We start from the raw sequence: 19,414 nt of genomic DNA, 5'->3' as shown, positions 1-19,414 counted from the left end.
TTCACTTTCTATGACTTCACCCCCCAAGGAGCTGAAGGAGAAGAACTCTCACTGTTCTCTCCCTATTAAGATCCTGTGTTCAGGAGAGTGGATTTCCAGTGCAGCTATGATTGACTCTGGTGCAGGTGGCAATTTCATGGATATCGCATTTGCCAAGGAACATGGTATTAAAATTCAGCAAAGAGCCTCTCCACTTACCATGGAAACAGTGGATGGGTCACCTTTAATCTCTGGGCCTGTGGATCAGGAGACCGTACCCCTTGAAATTTTGTTGGAGCCTAGTTATCAGGAGCAACTTTCTTTCTTGCTTATTTCTTCTCCTCATTATCCTGTGATTTTAGGCATTCCTTGGTTGTGTTCTCAGAACCCAAGTATCAACTGGGAAACCAAGGAGATCATCTTTCCAACAAGGAGCAACGCAGCATTAACAGAAGCTGTCCATGGCCATAGAACCACATGTACAGGTATTTACTTTACCTTCAGCATATAAAGAGTTCTCTGACATCTGTGACAAGAAGAATGCAGATCAGCTTCCTCCACACAGGCATTATGACTGTCCCATTGAGCTGCTTCCTGGGGCAGCTATTCCTTTTAGTAACGTATTCCCTTTAGCGGCACCTGAGCTTCAAGCCTTAAAGGAGTATATTGATGAAAATCTGGCCAAAGGCTTCATACGTCCTTCTTCCTCACCAGCAGGGGCACCTATATTTTTTGTAAAGAAGAAGGATGAGACCCTGTGTTGACTATCGGGAACTTAATAAGGTAACCATACAAAATCGTTACCCTTTGCCTCTGATTCCAGAATTACTGGAAAGCGTCCGCCATGCTAAAGTGTTCTCTAAACTAGATCTTCGTGGGGCTTATAATTTGGTGCGTATTCGTCCAGGGGATGAGTGGAAGACAGCATTCACATGCCGGTATGGACACTTTGAATATCTTGTCATGCCCTTCGGCCTTTGTAACGCCCCTGCAACGTTTCAACACCTTGCTAACGACATTTTCAGAGATTTGTTGGACCAGTTTGTGGTGATCTATTTGGACGATATACTAATCTTTTCTGACTCTCTACAGGAACATGAAATACATGTCAAGACTGTTTTAAGACGTCTGAAAGAGAACCATCTGTATATTAAGCCGGAGAAATGCGAGTTCCATCGTTCTGAGATACAGTTCTTAGGGTATATCATCTCTCCCCAGGGGCTGAACATGGAATCCGGTAAGATTCAGACTATCCTTGACTGGCCGGTACCCAAGAACATTAAGGAGTTCCAACGTTTTATTGGTTTTGCAAATTTCTACAGACACTTTATTCGAAATTTTTTTGATATTGTCCGTCCCATTACTTCCTTGACAAAGAAGGAAAAGCCCTTTAAGTGGTCATCACAGGCTCAAGAAGCTTTCGATCGGCTTAAGATCTGTTTCACCTCAGCACCACTGTTGATACACCCAGATCCAACACTTTCTTTCATTGTGGAGGTGGACGCTTCCGATAATGCTTTGGGGGCGATTCTCTCCCAAAGAACTGGAGAGAAGGGTCTGCTACATCCTTGTGCTTTCTTTTCCCGTAGACTAACCTCAGCAGAGAAGAATTACGACGTGGGAGACAAGGAATTGCTGGCCATTATTGCGGCTTTCAAAGAATGGAGACATCATCTGCAAGGAGCTGCACAACAGATCATAGTGCTAACTGACCATCGCAATTTAGAGTTCCTTAGATCCGCTAGATGTCTTTCTCCTCGTCAGGCTCGTTGGAACTTATATTTAAACCAATTTAACTTTGTTATCTCGTACCGTCCAGGTTCTCGTAATGGGAAGGCTGATGCTTTATCCCGAATTCATGCTGCGGATTCCGTACCTGGAGCCCCACCCAAGACCATTCTATCGGATGCCAATTTCATCGGAGTTATCCACGACCAGGACTTGTGGAAGGAGTGCAGGGAGGCTTATGACGGTGATGTATTTCTGGCCAACCCACCAGTGGATATTAATCTTGTCTTTAAGGGTGGCATGTGGTTCAGAGATCGACGTATCAACTTCCCTGAGGTCGTCCGTCTGAAGATCCTCAAGTTGGTACATGACTCCAAGTTGGCTGGTCACAGGGGGGTACAGAAGACACGAGTTCCTGAGCCGATTCTTCTGGTGGCCAACTTGCCTGAAGGATACCAAGGACTATGTGCTCTCTTGCGAGGTATGTGCTCGTTACAAGACTCCTCATGTGGCACCTACGGGTCTTCTACAACCATTACCTGTTCCGTCTCACCCTTGGGGGTCTATATCAATGGACTTTATCGTGGAGCTGCCCACATCGGGGGGCATGAATACAATCATGGTGGTAGTTGATCGCCTGACCAAAGCTGCCCATTTTGTTCCGTGCACCAGCCTCCCCTCAGCTAAAGATACAGTGAACTTGGTTATACAGAATGTCTTTCGGTTACATGAGGTCCCGGATGAGATCATCTCTGACCGGGGAGTACAGTTCACTTCAAGATTCTGGAAGGGGTTTTGCTCTGCACTCAATATTAAGGTCTGTCTCTCTTCCACTTACCATCCCTAGACTAATGGTCAGACTGAACGGACCAACCAGACGCTGGAACAATATCTAAGATGCTATGTCAGCCATCTCCAGGATGACTGGTTGGAGTTGCTGCCATTAGCCGAATTTTCATATAACAATTCTCAGAGCACCTCCACTAAATTTACACCTTTCTTTGCCAATCTGGGTTATCATCCGTGTATCTTACCTAGGTTGCCAATTAATTCTCCGGTTCCGGCAGTGGAGGAAAGACTGACTGCGTTGAGGCAAAATCTGGAAGTTCTGAAGGAATCCCTGACCACAGCTCAAGAATGTTATCAGAAATCGGCTGATAGATTCCGTAAACCTGCACCCATGTTCAAGGTAGGAGATTCCGTGTGGTTAGCAACTAAGAATCTGAAGTTAAACGTTCCTTCACAGAAACTTGGACAGAAATTCATTGGCCCTTTCAAGATCAACGGTATTGTGAGCTCTGTGGCCTGCCGGCTGAAGCTGCCTAGGACTATGAAGGTACACCCAGTTTTTCATGTATCTTTACTAAAGACTGTATCTCCTAATACCTTCCAGGGACGTGTTGTGCCACCTCCGCAGCCTGTGGTGATTGATGAGCAAGAACAATTTGTGGTGGAGGAAATTATTGATTCCAGGATTCGCAGGAATCGGCTCCAATATCTGATAAGATGGCAGGGATTTTTTCCCTGAGGAAGACTCTTGGGAACCTATGGAAAACATCAATGCCCAACAGAAGATTTCTTGTTTTCATCGGAGATTCCCTGAGAAACCAGGTCCAGGATCGTCCTGAGGCCGCTTCTAAGGAGGGAGTAATGTCAGGACTCTGAACATTTTTACCTTTTTGCATTACTGCCGTTTTCCAAGATGGTGTCCTTGGTCTCATGTGCATTGTGTCCTCCTGCTATAAAACTCCACCCCAGCCTTCAGTCTGTGCTTGAGTATTCTGCCTTGCATCAAGCTCCTGACCTCTGATTGCTCCCTGGCTATATACCGTCTCCTGTGAACCTGTGTGGTGATCCTGCTGCTCTGCTCTGAGTTCCTGCTGCATACTCCAGTTTCCAGAACTCTTCTTCCTCTGCTGCTCATGTTTCACTTCCATCTGCATTTGCTGGACATGTAAGCTGTTCATGCTCTGCAAGAGAGAAACTGGGTCTGAGCAGAAAAAGTAAATTAATGTGCATGCAAAATGTAATTGCATATGAACACATGACCTTTACACAGAGAAAACCAAAAGCAAAACACAAAACAAATATCCTGGAATAAAAAAGTAAAAAAATATATTGCAAAAATTGCATGAAGGTAGTAATAATAAGGGTATTTAGTTAACATAATTTTGATCAAAATAATGTAGAAGCCATCCCGCCACGTCACGGCAACCCTTGTGGGACAGTCCTAACTCTTGTATTTAAAACCTTTCCACTTGTCAAGTGACGTAAATGTGAACAAGGACAGAGGGACTTAACCACCAGTAATAGTATAGGCCAGACAGGATGGATTTTCCAACTCAGAAACAGGGCGGTCACACCCTTATATGCACAGAATGCACAATGAAACAAATGAGAAACTGGGTCTGAGCAGAAAAAGTAAATTAATGTGCATGCAAAATGTAATTGCATATGAACACATGACCTTTACACAGAGAAAACCAAAAGCAAAACACAAAACAAATATCCTGGAATAAAAAAGTAAAAAAATATATTGCAAAAATTGCATGAAGGTAGTAATAATAAGGGTATTTAGTTAACATAATTTTGATCAAAATAATGTAGAAGCCATCCCGCCACGTCACGGCAACCCTTGTGGGACAGTCCTAACTCTTGTATTTAAAACCTTTCCACTTGTCAAGTGACGTAAATGTGAACAAGGACAGAGGGACTGAACCACCAGTAATAGTATAGGCCAGACAGGATGGCCTATACTATTACTGGTGGTTCAGTCCCTCTGTCCTTGTTCACATTTACGTCACTTGACAAGTGGAAAGGTTTTAAATACAAGAGTTAGGACTGTCCCACAAGGGTTGCCGTGACGTGGCGGGATGGCTTCTACATTATTTTGATCAAAATTATGTTAACTAAATACCCTTATTATTACTACCTTCATGCAATTTTTGCAATATATTTTTTTACTTTTTTATTCCAGGATATTTGTTTTGTGTTTTGCTTTTGGTTTTCTCTGTGTAAAGGTCATGTGTTCATATGCAATTACATTTTGCATGCACATTAATTTACTTTTTCTGCTCAGACCCAGTTTCTCATTTGTTTCATTGTGCATTCTGTGCATATAAGGGTGTGACCGCCCTGTTTCTGAGTTGGAAAATCCATCCTGTCTGGCCTATACTATTACTGGTGGTTCAGTCCCTCTGTCCTTGTTCACATTTACGTCACTTGACAAGTGGAAAGGTTTTAAATACAAGAGTTAGGACTGTCCCACAAGGGTTGCCGTGACGTGGCGGGATGGCTTCTACATTATTTTGATCAAAATTATGTTAACTAAATACCCTTATTATTACTACCTTCATGCAATTTTTGCAATATATTTTTTTACTTTTTTATTCCAGGATATTTGTTTTGTGTTTTGCTTTTGGTTTTCTCTGTGTAAAGGTCATGTGTTCATATGCAATTACATTTTGCATGCACATTAATTTACTTTTTCTGCTCAGACCCAGTTTCTCATTTGTTTCATTGTGCATTCTGTGCATATAAGGGTGTGACCGCCCTGTTTCTGAGTTGGAAAACCCATCCTGTCTGGCCTATACTATTACTGGTGGTTCAGTCCCTCTGTCCTTGTTCACATTTACGTCACTTGACAAGTGGAAAGGTTTTAAATACAAGAGTTAGGACTGTCCCACAAGGGTTGCCGTGACGTGGCGGGATGGCTTCTACATTATTTTGATCAAAATTATGTTAACTAAATACCCTTATTATTACTACCTTCATGCAATTTTTGCAATATATTTTTTTACTTTTTTATTCCAGGATATTTGTTTTGTGTTTTGCTTTTGGTTTTCTCTGTGTAAAGGTCATGTGTTCATATGCAATTACATTTTGCATGCACATTAATTTACTTTTTCTGCTCAGACCCAGTTTCTCATTTGTTTCATTGTGCATTCTGTGCATATAAGGGTGTGACCGCCCTGTTTCTGAGTTGGAAAATCCATCCTGTCTGGCCTATACTATTACTGGTGGTTCAGTCCCTCTGTCCTTGTTCACATTTACGTCACTTGACAAGTGGAAAGGTTTTAAATACAAGAGTTAGGACTGTCCCACAAGGGTTGCCGTGACGTGGCGGGATGGCTTCTACATTATTTTGATCAAAATTATGTTAACTAAATACCCTTATTATTACTACCTTCATGCTCTGCAAGAGCCTGAGACTATTTTCCTGGTCAAGCTAAGATAAGATTTGAACTGCCTTTTAAGCTTACCTATCTGTGTCTGGACTAAGACAAGGATTTATTCATGCCAAGTATCCTGAAGAAATAACTGTGCTTCATAGACTTTTTGCTTGATTGCATCTTCCTCTGAAGTTCCTATAGACTGCTAAGCTGCTTCTTATATTTTCTCCAAGTATTGTGGACTTGAGTTTCTTTCTGCATCTGTTGTATCACCGTGTGTTAATATAGACTTTACCACTTATAAAGCTGTGTCCTGTAGTCATCTTGTTCCATGCACAGAGTCTCCTGAGTTATCCCCTATAATTATTACAACATCATTATATAATGTCAGATCACCGATCTGACACTCTGCGCTATGTTAGGCCGCTCGGCCATACGCTAGTATAGACTCTTATGGGTAGTTGTGTATGTGAAGATGGATGCATTAGACTGGTGACTGCTCATTAAGATCCCTTCCCTTTGGTTGTGTATGGTATAGGGGTTACAGAGTCAGAGTCCGCGCCAGTAGTGGCATAGTCTATGTGCCGCAGAGCATCCCGCTCTCCACACGAGCATTAGCGCCATACAGTGCCACCTAGCACAAGGCACCTCTGCACCGCACGAACAGCAGCGTTCCTTACAGCAGCACTATGTGCTAGTTAAGCACTTTCCTCTCTGCTCCGGGTGGTTAGTGGCGTCTACCGGAGCAGTTCAGTGCGCACTTGGTGCAATTTATATTTTCCTTTCTCTTGCTGGCACCGCAGCTGCGGCACCGAGCGCTAGTGGTCTAGAGGGACTCTAGCCCCGAGTCTCTGAGGCAGAGTTCTGTGACCGTTAGCTAGTGCTCACCCAATCGAGCCCTGTGAATATTAACAGGCTCCGGCATTTCTTTCAGCGGCTCTGTGAGGTAACAGAGTTTGTCCCTGTGTGCACCTGGTCAGCGGATATCTCCCCGGTGTTCACTTAGTTCTGTTCACCGAGCAGCAGTTTAACATCTCTGCACGGTGGACCCCGGGCTGCGAACGCACCTTATTCCATCTTTATTATTTGGTGCGTTCCACAAGCCCGTAACATGCTACAGTTCAGATCAGCGATCTGACAGACAGGGAAGGAGGCATGCCAGCTCCTGCTCTCAGCAGGCTCTCGCAAGCCACCTTCCCTCCAGGACGCGGAAGGAACCTGCGGCCATCTTGGTGCCGGGGGTCTCCATGGATGTCCCGATGGAAGCGCGCAGGGAGCCCCCTCCCTGCGTGATGCTTCTCAGCAGCATCAGAGGGGTTAAATGCACATGTTCTGTGCTAACATCAATTGTGGGCATTGCTGCAGAGTGTCATACAGCTGAAACCCTCAGGCCGCGTGATCATGCTACCATAGATATACTGCTCTTTGCGGGAATGCACCTCCCGCAGAGCAGTATATGTACAGAGCATGTTGGGAAGGGGTTAAGGAAACCTTTTTGAGAAAGCCAGTTGACACTACGTGGACGTTCTCTAAAAAGACTGAGGGAGAAAGTATCCCCCAGAGAATGACCCACTTTGGCAATGTGACGGCATCCATTGTCTAATATGTTTCTGAGGATATCATCCTGATTGCCAACTGATTGCTTTAATCTTGGTATATTGGAGACAAACTGAAGTGGGGAAGGTAACAGGACACAGATAATTCTTTGGGCTTATATGCACTGTTATCCCTCCCTTCAGCTGGAAATTACACTTAAAGGCTTCCTCAGGCTGTTGTCCACATGTCGAGTCGCTGTCCTTTTATCTGCCCTTATTCACACACTGAGGTCAACTCTGACACATGGTAAGGTTTTTAATATTAGACAGCATAGGACCGTCCCGATCAGGGTCACCTTCTCGACGGTGGGATGGCTTTTATGCTATTTTTGATCAAAAACAGTATTACTAAGAACACTGTTATTTAAATGCTTTTTACTTATTTATTTACAGCAGGGTTTATGGTCATTTTACTTCTTGTAGGATTTTCATGCTTTATGGTCAAAGTGAACATGCGTTTATGTGGTGCATGTATACCAAGCTCAATTTTTGTGTTTTTTCTTTATATCTATTCTTGTACAGTTGTTAGTCCCTATTTTTTTTATTCACTTTAGTCACGGCTGAATTTATAATAGATACATTTGATATAGAAGGGTTAATGTTTTTCCTTCTTTTGCTAGAATTTGTTCTTATATTGTTGTAGCCTTATAGTCTCCGATTCAAGGATTTTACACTTCTTATCTCATATGCAATGTTTTTAAGAGTCTGCAAGAACATGTTTTGGGTACATGGTAAATAAAGGTCATCATGACCTGGGTAATGGGGGGGCTACATGAGTTACATTGTTGTAAATGGTATAAAATACTGCTTCTTGTGTGAATAAACTAGAAGAATGACTTGCTTATGTAACAAGGTGGCACGGGGTGGTAGTCGCAGGTGAGTCCACTTAAGGCAGCAGTCCACAAACACCCCGGCCCCTTGCACATGAAACAGACAGGACAGATGCAACCTCAGGTGACTTACCTCTTCTCCACAGTCGTTGCAGCAAAAGCAATCAGGATCCAGGTTCACAGTTATAATCCAACAGAGAAAACTATTTATTTTGGAATAAACGAGATAGGAAAAAGGTAGAAAAAGTAGTTGCAGCAAATCTGATAGAACTTCCTGCTCTTTCCGTATTACTCTTCACCAGCATATCAGTGGCAGCAACAGTTACAGTCACAGTTCTCAGTGACAGTCCACAGAAGCAATCCACAGAAACAGTTCATGGAAACAGTCCCCAGTTCCATTTCTGGACACTTATAGTCCTTGGCGGCGCACTATGATGTCCTGTGCCCACTTCACTGCCTGTGGGTCCGGGGCAGCAATCTCTGTCCCCTCCAGGAGTCGGGCAAGTTCACGGTCGTTGCTGAGTGCCTGCCCTGGGCAAGCATGTCCGGTCCACTGACTGGAAGCAGGAGCTTCCTGTAACTTTTGCCGGCTGCTAGTCCAGCCTACACCTTAACTCTTTGCTGTCTCTAAGCTAATGCAATACATATAAACAATTTAAAGTAAACTTCACACAAGAATACATTACAAAGATAGCACATCACAGTAAAACATTAAGACACAGATACACCATCCGGGTACCGCATAAAGTGCACAGGATTAGAACCTAGGAGAGAGAGGAAGCAATGAAGTTCTACGCCACCTCCTTAGACTCACAACCAATGTGCATTATTTTCTCTGAGCGCTTGTTGTCTGGGGGCCTTAACTACTTATTCGGCCTCACTGGTGATCCGGCATATCTGACTTTGAGTCAGAACTACAGCAGTTTTGGTGTCCTAACGTGAGAGTTTCCTGAGAGATTGGAAATACAAATTCTAGCTGCAGCAAGGTAAGGAGCCTTATTCTTACACTTTTGTTTTTGTGCTTGCAATCTCTCTGGATCTCTCCATATCTCTTGGCAAAGGCTGCAAACATGAACCAACATCACCAGTGAGTTTTGTGATTTATGTCTGTTTATGTCTGTCTGAAAGTTGAATAATAGAGTAGTAAGATAATAATTGTTATCTGTATTATCTGTCAGTCTACTAACTGGTTGTGTAGTGCAGAGCTGGGACAGTCTCTGTGCAGTTTAATTGCTTTAGTCATCTTGGATTAGCAGTGAATTGTACGACTATAAGGCTGTGTTTTATGCATATGTAGTTGGCTTCGGCAATTCTAGGAGCGCAGTCCTCATACATTGTGCTAATTCCTACATACAGTAGGTAGGCTGTGTGAATTTTTGTATGTATGTTTATGGGAACCTCTGAATGACATGAGTGATGAGTAACTGAGTATAAGGGACAAATAAATAAGTCCCTGATTCATGAGGGGTTCCTCTAGGTGTCGTCCTCTGTATGTGACAGAGGACATCATTCAGCTCACTTTGAGCTGAATCAGGTGGAGTGATTTAGATTAGGGATTATGTTTTTTTGTAAAATCAGCTGATTTCAGATTCCTGGTAAATAATCCCTGAATGAGCATGTATGAATGAATCATTACAGACTATTCTGTGAAAGGTATACAGGTATCCAGGGTGCAGGACAGGCATTTGGGGAAGGCTGGCCAGGTAAATGCCTGGGGCCCCCACCTACAAAGTCAGCTCCCTGTGTCTGTAGCTCCTTTATAAAGTGCCCAGAAGGTGTACAGCAGTGAATAACCCTCTGTAGTCCTGGAGCGTCTCTCACATACCCCCCTGCAGCCCCCCTCTTTCTCTCTTTCTCCCTGCTGTCAGGCTAGAATTTGAGAGTGAGAGGGAGGGGCCAATTACAGCACAGCAGACAGAGGTCAGAGCCGGGCCAGCCAGGAAGATGCCTGCAGCCCTGTTTGTCTGTGTCATCATCTCCTCCTGAGTCCTCATCATGTCTTCTCCTTGCACTGTCCTGAGAATGGATATGCATAAGTGAGGCCGCAGAACCTGTTAAGTATACATGTATATGTGTATCTGTGTGTGTACATGTGCAGTATACAGTGTGCATGTCTGTATATGTTTATGTAGTATGTGTGTACATATATACAGTATATAGTATGATTGTGTATATCTGTGGTGCATGTGAGTATATATATATATATATATATATATATATGGTGATCCAAAAGTAGGTGGACAGTATGTGTAATAGGGTTATGAAGGGGGAGATTTATCAAACATGGTATAAAGTGAAACTGAATCAGTTGCCCTTAGCAACCAATCAGATTCCACTTTTCATTCTTCACAGACTCTTTGGAAAATGAAAGGTGGAATCTGATTGGTTGTTAAGGGCAAGTGGATCAGTTTCACAGATCCAGTTTTCACAGATAAATCTTCCCCAAATCTGTTTTCTTTTCAGATAATTCAGACAACCTATAATGGCAAATAATTTAAATACAGATCAAAGAAAATGGATTTTAAAAGAGTATTGGAAATTTCAAAATGCTGAAACAGTTAGAGCAAATTGGGTTGAAACATTGAAACATTTGGTACTCAAGCCCCAAACAGACAAACCATTTACTGCATTCGTGACAAATTCGATGCCAGTGGCTCAATCCTTAATGCTCCAAAAACTGGTCGACCCAAAACAGCCTGTACAGAAAATAATAAACAACTTGTTGCTGAAACATTTGCTCAGAGTCCAAAAAAGTCCACCAGAAGAGTCTCTTTAGAATTGGGAATTTCACAAGCTTCCATCATGCGAATCCTGAACTCTATTGGGTGGCAAGCTTATCGTCCACGTCTAATTCATGGTTTATTGGAGGATGATCCAGACAGGTGGCTGCACTTTAGTGAGATTATGCTTAACGAAATTGAAGAAAATCCAGTAATTTTAGATAACATGTGGAGTGATGAAGCTTCTTTCAAATTATCTGGCCATATTAACAGACATAATTGTATTTACTGGTATAATGAGAACATGCATTTAACTAAATGAGCCTGGTGTCAATGTTTGGGGTGGTATTTCAAGTTTTGGTGTTTTTGGACCATTTTTTTTATGGAACAGTCACAGTAGATAAGTATCTCGAAATTATAATGAATCAAGTTGTTCCCCAGTTACAGCAACAGCCTATTTCAAATGACCTTTATTTCCAGCAAGATGGGGCCCCTCCACATTATTCAAGAGTAGTCCGCGAGTATCTTGATGAAACATTTCCTAATAAATGGATTGGCTGAAGAGGCCCACTTGATTGGTCGGCACGTTCAACAGACTTGACCCCAATGGATTTTTTCTTTTGGGGAGTACTCAAGGAGAAAGTTTATAGTCGAAAACCAAAAAGTGTCAGTGATTTGAAAAATTACAAAAGAGATGCATTTCAAGAAATTAATAGCCAAAGAGACTTGCGCAAAAATGTTTGTCGAAGCGTAAGAGGCAGACTTCAGAGCTGTGCAAATTGTGATGGAAAACAGTTTGAGCACCTGCGCTAATAAAATGTAAGGGCTTTTGTATTATTGTTCAGAATAAAATTTAATTGTCAATGTTATGCTTGTGTTGGTAAATATAATTTTATATATAAATCAAAATAAATGTTATTATTTTCTGTCCAGTCCACTTACTTTTGGACCACCCTGTATATATATATATATAAGTGTCTATGTATATATATATATATATATATATATATATATATATATATATATGTGTATATATATATATATATATATATACACTACCGTTTTAAAGTTTGGGGTCACCCAGACAATTTTATGTTTTCCATGAAAACTCATACTTTTATTAATTAAATGAGTTGCCAAATGAATTTAAAATCTAGTCCAGACACTGACAAGGTTCAAAAAATTTTTTTTATTTGAAATAATAATTTTCTCCTTCAAACTTTGCTTTTGTCAAAGAATGCTCCCTTTGCAGCATTTACAGCATTGCAGACCTTTGGCATTTCAGCAGTTAATTTGCTGAGGTAATCTGGAGAAATTTCATCCCATGCTTCTAGAAGCCCCTCCCACAAGTTGGTTTGGCATGATGGGCACTTTTTGCATATCATACGGTCAAGCTGCTCCCACAACAGCTCAATGGGGTTGAAATCTGGTGACTGCGCTGGCCACTCCATTACAGATAGAATACCAGCTGCCTGCTTCTTCCCTCAATAGTTCTTGCATAATTTGGAGATGTGCTTTGGGTCATTGTCCTGTTGTAGGATGAAATTGGCTCCAATCAAGTGCTGTCCAACAGAGCATTGTAAAAAACTCATTGATGGTTACTGGAAGCGGTTGGTTACAGTTATTTTGGCTAAAGGTTGTGCAACCAAGTATTAGGCTGAGGGTGCCAATACTTTTGTCTGGCCCATTTTTGGAGTTTTGTGTGAAATGATCAATGTTTTGCTTTTTGTTTCATTCTCTTTTGTGTTTTTTCGTTTAAGACAAATTAAATGAAGATAATAATACCAAAGAATTTGTGTTTGCAATCATTTTCAGGAAGAAACTGAGTATTATCTGACAAAACTGCAGGGGTGTCAATACTTTTGGCCACAACTGTATATGTCTGCTGCTTATTCAAGTCAAGAAGTAATTTAGTTGAAACAACTTTTGGAAGATTTTGGTAAGCCATTAGCTCAACCAACAGTTATCTATGAGGACAACCAAGTATGCATTAAACTTGCCAGGGATGAGAAGATTAGTTCAAGGACTGTGCACATTGATGTAAAACATCACCACTTACAGGACTTAGTGGAATGTGGTATACTCGAGTTTGTTTATTGCGAGTCTGACAAGATGATAGCCGATGGTATGGCAAAGCCATTATCAAGAGCCAAGTTTGTGGACTTCAAAACCACAATGGGACTAACAGGATAAGTAGTTGTTCAGTGGGGGTGTTGGAATATGTTTGGTGCAACAACTCCATTCCTGTCTATGAGTGTTTAGTTGATAGATTTGAAATGGCTTAAAAACTGTGTTTCTCATCTTTCTCATCTCACAGTTTTTAAGCCATTTTTAATAGTTTTAATACATACAAATTTTTTAGATAATTTTTTATTGATAATAAATAATTAAAATAAAATAAAAATAAAAACTTTTAAGAAGCAGTTGATCTTAGCAATAATCTGGTTTATATTTTATGAAGTTTATTTTAATAGCAGCACCACTGTTTGCTCCCCTCCTAAAACAAAAATAAAGAAGATTGTTTGTCAACATAATAATATTATTTTTGACATATTTCTTTGACAATTTTTTCTTTTATAACAACCATAGGACCATATATTTAACAGGATAGTGTCATGAAAAAGCAGTTTATAGAACCTTCGATCCAACAGCTCTGATACCAGTGAGACGGTGGCGCTCAACATTAGTCACAAGAGAAAACACTGAAACCAGCAAATACATGGGTTCTACTACCCTGAAAGTCGGGTGGCAATGGGTTTATAAAACACTTTTTTCCTGCAGTGATAGTCTGGATATTTTAGCAACGTTTCTGCTGCATTTTTCATGGAAATTTTTACATCATTCTGTTTGTAAGATTTTTATGTACATTTTAGCAAGTGTTTTGGACCATTTTCTTGTTTTATTATGCTATTTATGTGAAATTCCGCCAAAAATGCTGGCCCCTCCCCCAGTGATGACCATTATGACATCACATGTAAACAGAACACACCCATAAGTGCTAATGTAAGGGGCTATAAATTCCCTGCTCCTATGGCTGATGTAATATCCCTGAGGAAGGTGCCAGGAAGGGCGCCGAAATGCATAGGAGGAAATAAAGGAGTACACTGCTACAACATCTTGCATCCCAGGTGATTTGTTAATCTCGGCAGCGCGGACTGCAACACACCCTGCTTCCCACAACTTTCTGAAGGTTTTTCCACGTGCGAGTGGTTGGTGGAGGTCCTGCAGCAGCTGATTCTGTGATATGCTCTCAAGCCAGTTGTGGGTTACACAACTGGAATAGGTGAGTGGAACTGTATTATACCGCTCATACTTCAAGAGTCACTAGTGATAGGGCACTATTGCGCCTCTTGTTCCCCCCACCATTTTTTGTATTGATGCTTGTTAGGGAATTCTCACATGTATTCAGCCTGTCTATAAGTCGCAAATCATGCAGCTGAGATAACTAAAATTAAATCTCCAAGCACGCCAAAATACTAGGAGATCACCCAAGCTTGCTCGGGGAGACCTGAGCAATGAGGTTACTCTCCCATCACTATTCCTGATCTATTAAGCATATTGTTCCTTTGTTGTCACATGCTTGGAGAGTGTGGGGAAACAGGGTCAGTGGGTGCTCTTGTCTGCTGGCCTGGCTGCCTTTAGAAAGACTGCATGGGCCAGGGCTCATACCACTGAATGCCCGCTCTATATCCCCGTGGCCAACATACTACACAGACAACACAGGGTTAGGGTAAAACAGTGTGGCAATACTTTATTGAACCACAACACCCAATAGCAAACAGAACAATCCCAGCAATTACCCCCAACATGGTGCACATTACAGGGCCTAACCCCTCCGCTGACTCGCCTGGATAACGGTTGATGTTATGTCAGAGCTCCCAGGGTCAATATTCCACCTGTCATATACACACAGAGAAGAGATATTGACAAGCGTAGGGAGATGACCCAGAACAGTCCATAGAGTCTGTAGAAGGTCCAAAGCCAGTTGACACAACATCACAGCTCCCAGGGTTACTATTCTATCTGTTATATACAAACAGAGAAGAGATAACAACAAGTGTAGGGAGGTGACAGTCCATACTGTCCATACAAGGTCCAAAGCCAGTTGACACGAGAGTTACCACCTGGCTTATCCGACCAACTCCATGGTACTGGGCGACCAGTAGGTCCCAAAACCTGGCTTTCTCCAAATATATCCATGGTTCAGAGATGGTCACTGGATCAGATCTGTGTACTTCCAACCAGAGCCAATCACTCCTAGGTTCTTTCCCTTAGAATCGTGTCCCTCGTGATGGTGCCATGATGAATTTGCTGCAGTCCTCTCTCTCGTCTGTTGAGTGTTGTGCAGACTGGTAGCTCTCTGCATGATGAGATGAGATCTCGTCTCTCTGTCTCAGGGTCTTTTTATACCAGAGGCAGGTAAGCTATTTTTAGAATTACCCAGTGTCCTTCAGTACACCCTCACATTCTTTCCCTAACTACAGTCAACAAACTGATTATAGAATACACAATTAGCATATCAGGTCAAAATAAACACAGATAAACACACACTATGTACAAGTCACTATTACAGACTTAGGGTCCTGTTTCACATACCGACGGTCCAGCGATCCCGACAATGATACGACCTGGCAAGGATCACTGGTGCGTTGCTACATAGTCGCTAGTAAGCTGTAAAACAGGCAGATCTATTCAACGACGCAGCAACGATACGGCGATCCATATAGCGACCTCGGCGGTCATTGGGACCTTGTCACACAGCAGCTATTCTGACGACTCACGCCTGCGTCCCTGAGTTCTGTGTTGCCAACAAGGTCACTCGTCGGCGTCCAACACAGCGATGCATGCTGGCCAGCGGGACGCCAACGATCAAAAAATGGCCTAGGACATTCGAGCATGATCAGCGATATCCAGCGGGGGGGTGTCGCCGCTATGTGTCCCACCTAGCGAGATTGCTGGCTAGGTCGCTGTTGGGTCACAAAACCTGTGACACTTCAGCGATCTCGCTAAAGATCTCGTTATGTGAGATGGGGCCTGTACATAGTATGTTAAATGATATGCAAGTCTGTCTTCTTGACTCACCAGACATAAACACTTAAATCCACAAGCCAGTATACAGATAAAAAGTCAATTCTTGTGGGTTTATAAAAACATGGTTGTCTGGGAAATTAAGATACAATCTGGTTTCTTCACAGAGAGTATCCTGAATAATCTGCTGGTAACAGGGGGTCCCCCTATAATAACCAGTAAAGTCTAAGCAAAGAGCTGTGAGCTGATATTACTAGTCTAGGAAGCTTTTTAGCTATTGGCCCTCCCCAGAATATTAACACCAGATGTTGGCTATCCCTCAGCTGGTTAGGAAAGTTAAGGGGGACCCCACGTTGTTTTTTTTTAAATGTATTTATTTTTTTTTTTACCTGCGATACACAGACGGCACTGCTGACTCCAACTCTCATCAGCGTCACCTGGTTGCACTGCTCGGAGGAAGACCAGGCGACAATGATAAGAGCTGCATTCAGCAGCCAGCACCTCAGAAAAGTGCTAACTGTATTGCTTTTCTCAGGTGCTGGTGTCACAATGACGACACACGGATATCATCCGTGTGCCATCAGTGTGCACGTGTGTGTGATGTTTTGTGTACCGTGCTTCCGGCAAAAACCAAACATGTCAGCGTGTTATGCACATGGACGCACGATCAGTGGAAAAAACCTGACGTGTGCAGTCCCATACATTTGAACGGGTCTACATGTATAAGTGTCTCCGACAGGCCCGGACTGATAATCAGCCCAGGCGGGCAAATGCCCGCTGGGCCGGCGACTCTGAGCTTCAAAATGGGCCTCCGGCCCTTTAAATCGTCTGCACAGGCCCTGGTGCGTGCATACTTTCTCGGTGCACGCTCTCACCAGGGCCGCAGAGGCCCGCGTCAGTGCAGGGAAGAGAGCGTGCCAGGGCCTGTGCAGACATTTGAAAAGTGGTAGTGATGGCGTTGGCTTCTCCACCCAGCCAGCCTCCCTGGACCCAGAGGATGGTATGTGTTATGATGAGTCACCGAAGGAGGAAAAAACAAAATACCAGCTAAGTCCAGAAAAACCAGAGAGGTTGGCAGCTATCGGATTGCAGACTCCTGAACCTATCCACAACAACTAGCAGTAGCCGTGGGGGGTTCCTACGGTGCCCTAGACCCCTCGATCACAGCCGGAGAGCTAAATAGCCTAAAGACAGAAAGGGGGAAAACTAAACTGCCCCAGAGCAGACCCCAAAGCAATAGGCAGCCCCCAACATATAATGACGGTGAAGCAAGATGAAAACACTAACAGATAGAAAGATAGGTTGAGCAAATGATGGGGCCCAAGCTAACTACATAGGACAGGATAGGAAAACTGCTGTCTGCCATCCGCAAAAACCCTATCAAAATGAGCCAACTGACTGATAGGAAAAACAGGCCCTGAAGTCGCTAGGCTTCAAAAGACTATATCAGCACTCAGGTATATTCTGAAGACAGAGCAAAAGATCAACAGATCAGAGACAAAAATGGAATTCAGCTCACCTCCGGCCGGGAATGGCAGAACTCCCAACAAACAAGGCAAAACAAAAACAAAACTGAAGAGTACAAAGCAGAGCAGAAAAAATTAGCTTTGAGATGCAGGAATCAGACTGGTCTCCAAGAATCCAGCAGGAAAATCACCAGCCAGGAAGAAGGGCGTCAGCAGCCTTATATCCAGTCCTCAATTCCAGCCACCCAGTTATCATCGAGCTGCCCAGGTGTTTGGTAATCAGTCTCACTACCTTCCTTCACCAGAGGAGGGAGTTCATTAGACCTCAATGATGAAGGGAAAAATGAACTCACAACAGTACCTCCCCCTCGAGGAGGGGTCACCGAACCCTCATTCATGCAACCAGGGCGATACGGGTGAGCCCGATGAAAGGCACGCACCAATCTTTCGGCATGAATATCAGAGGCAGAGACCCAGGAATTATCCTCCTGACCATAACCCTTCCACTTAACCAAATACTGGAGTCTCTGTCTATCCAGACGGGAATCCAGTATCTTCTCTACCTCATATTCCATGTTACCTTCAACCAATATAGGGCCAGGAGGTGCCACCACAGGAACTACTAGTTCAACAAACCTCTTCAACAAGGACTTATGAAACACATTATGAATTTTAAATGTGACAGGAAGAGCCAACCGAAAAGAGACCGGATTAATAATCTCCAAAATCTTGTAAGGTCCAATAAATCTAGGCTTAAACTTAGGAGAAGCCACCTTCATAGCGATATTTTTTGATGACAACCAAACCATATCACCCACCTTAAACTGGGGACCAACGGTCCTACGCCGGTTGGAAAACCGCTGGGCCTTTTCCTGGGAGAGAGACAACTTATCCACTACTTGGTCCCAGATCTGGTGCATTCTCTCCACCACAGTGACAACACCTGGGCAGGCAGAAGGCTCCACCTGCCCTGAAGAAAATCGAGGGTGAAAACCAAAGTTACAAAAAAAAGGTGACATCAAAGTGGCAGAACTAGCTCTATTATTTAAAGCAAATTCGGCCAAGGGCAAAAATGAAACCCAATCATCCTGATCGGCAGAAATAAAACATCTCAAATACGACTCCAAAGTCTGGTTTGTTCTCTCCGTCTGCCCATTGGTCTGAGGGTGAAACGCAGAAGAGAAGGACAACTGAATTCCCAGCTTGGAACAGAAAGTCCTCCAAAATCTAGACACAAACTGAACTCCTCTGTCCAATACAATGTTCTCAGGAATCCCGTGCAAGCGAACCACCTGTTGCAAAAACAAGGGCACCAACTCAGAGGAAGATGGCAACTTAGGGAGTGGTACAAGATAGACCATCTTAGAGAATCTATCACAAATCACCCAAATAACAGTCATTCTCTGAGAGACAGGCATATCAGAGATAAAATCCACTGAAATATGGGTCCATGGCCTCCTGGGCACCGGCAAAGGCATCAACAAGCCACTAGAGCGAGAACAAGGTTTAGACCGGGAGCAAGTCCCACAGGACTGCACAAAATTCCTGACATCACGAGACAAGGCGGGCCACCAAAAAGACCAACTCACCAGATCTCTAGTACCAAAAATACCTGGATGACCAGCCAATGCAGAGCAATGAACTTCAGACATCACTCTCTTCCTCCACTGGTCAGGAACATACAACTTTCCACTGGGACAACCCTCAGGTTTGTCCTCCTGAAACTCTTCCAGAGCACGTCTCAAATCGGGCGAGATGGCAGAAAGAACTACCCCCTCGCCTAAGATGGTAGCAGGCTTAGTCACAACAGGAGAATCAGCAAGGAAACTCCTAGAGAGGGCGTCTGCCTTGACATTCTTAGTGCACGGAAGAAAAGAGACAACAAAATCAAAATGT

The 19,414-nt window shown here is 43.1% G+C and overlaps 1 protein-coding gene across 3 annotated transcripts in view; it reads left to right on the top strand.

The window, feature by feature from the left end:
- Positions 1-14,081: 14,081 nt before the first annotated feature.
- CCDC158 (coiled-coil domain containing 158) overlaps positions 14,082-19,414 on the top strand; it is a 222,997-nt gene continuing 217,664 nt past the window's right edge. For 2 of the 3 annotated variants that reach the window (XM_073541905.1, XM_073541922.1), the window contains exon 1: positions 14,090-14,307. The gene's annotated coding sequence lies outside the window, so the exon portion shown is untranslated. Of the gene's footprint in view, positions 14,308-19,414 lie in introns of all 3 variants that reach the window. The other variant, XM_073541919.1, reaches the window with a different exon arrangement.

Source organism: Dendrobates tinctorius, unplaced genomic scaffold (genome assembly GCF_039654945.1).
Source record: "Dendrobates tinctorius isolate UK_male_01 unplaced genomic scaffold, ASM3965494v1 ptg000011l, whole genome shotgun sequence".
NCBI classification, from domain to species: Eukaryota; Metazoa; Chordata; class Amphibia; order Anura; family Dendrobatidae; genus Dendrobates; species Dendrobates tinctorius.
Note: the sequence above shows the minus strand (reverse complement) of the source record. Positions and strands in the feature narration are given on the sequence as shown.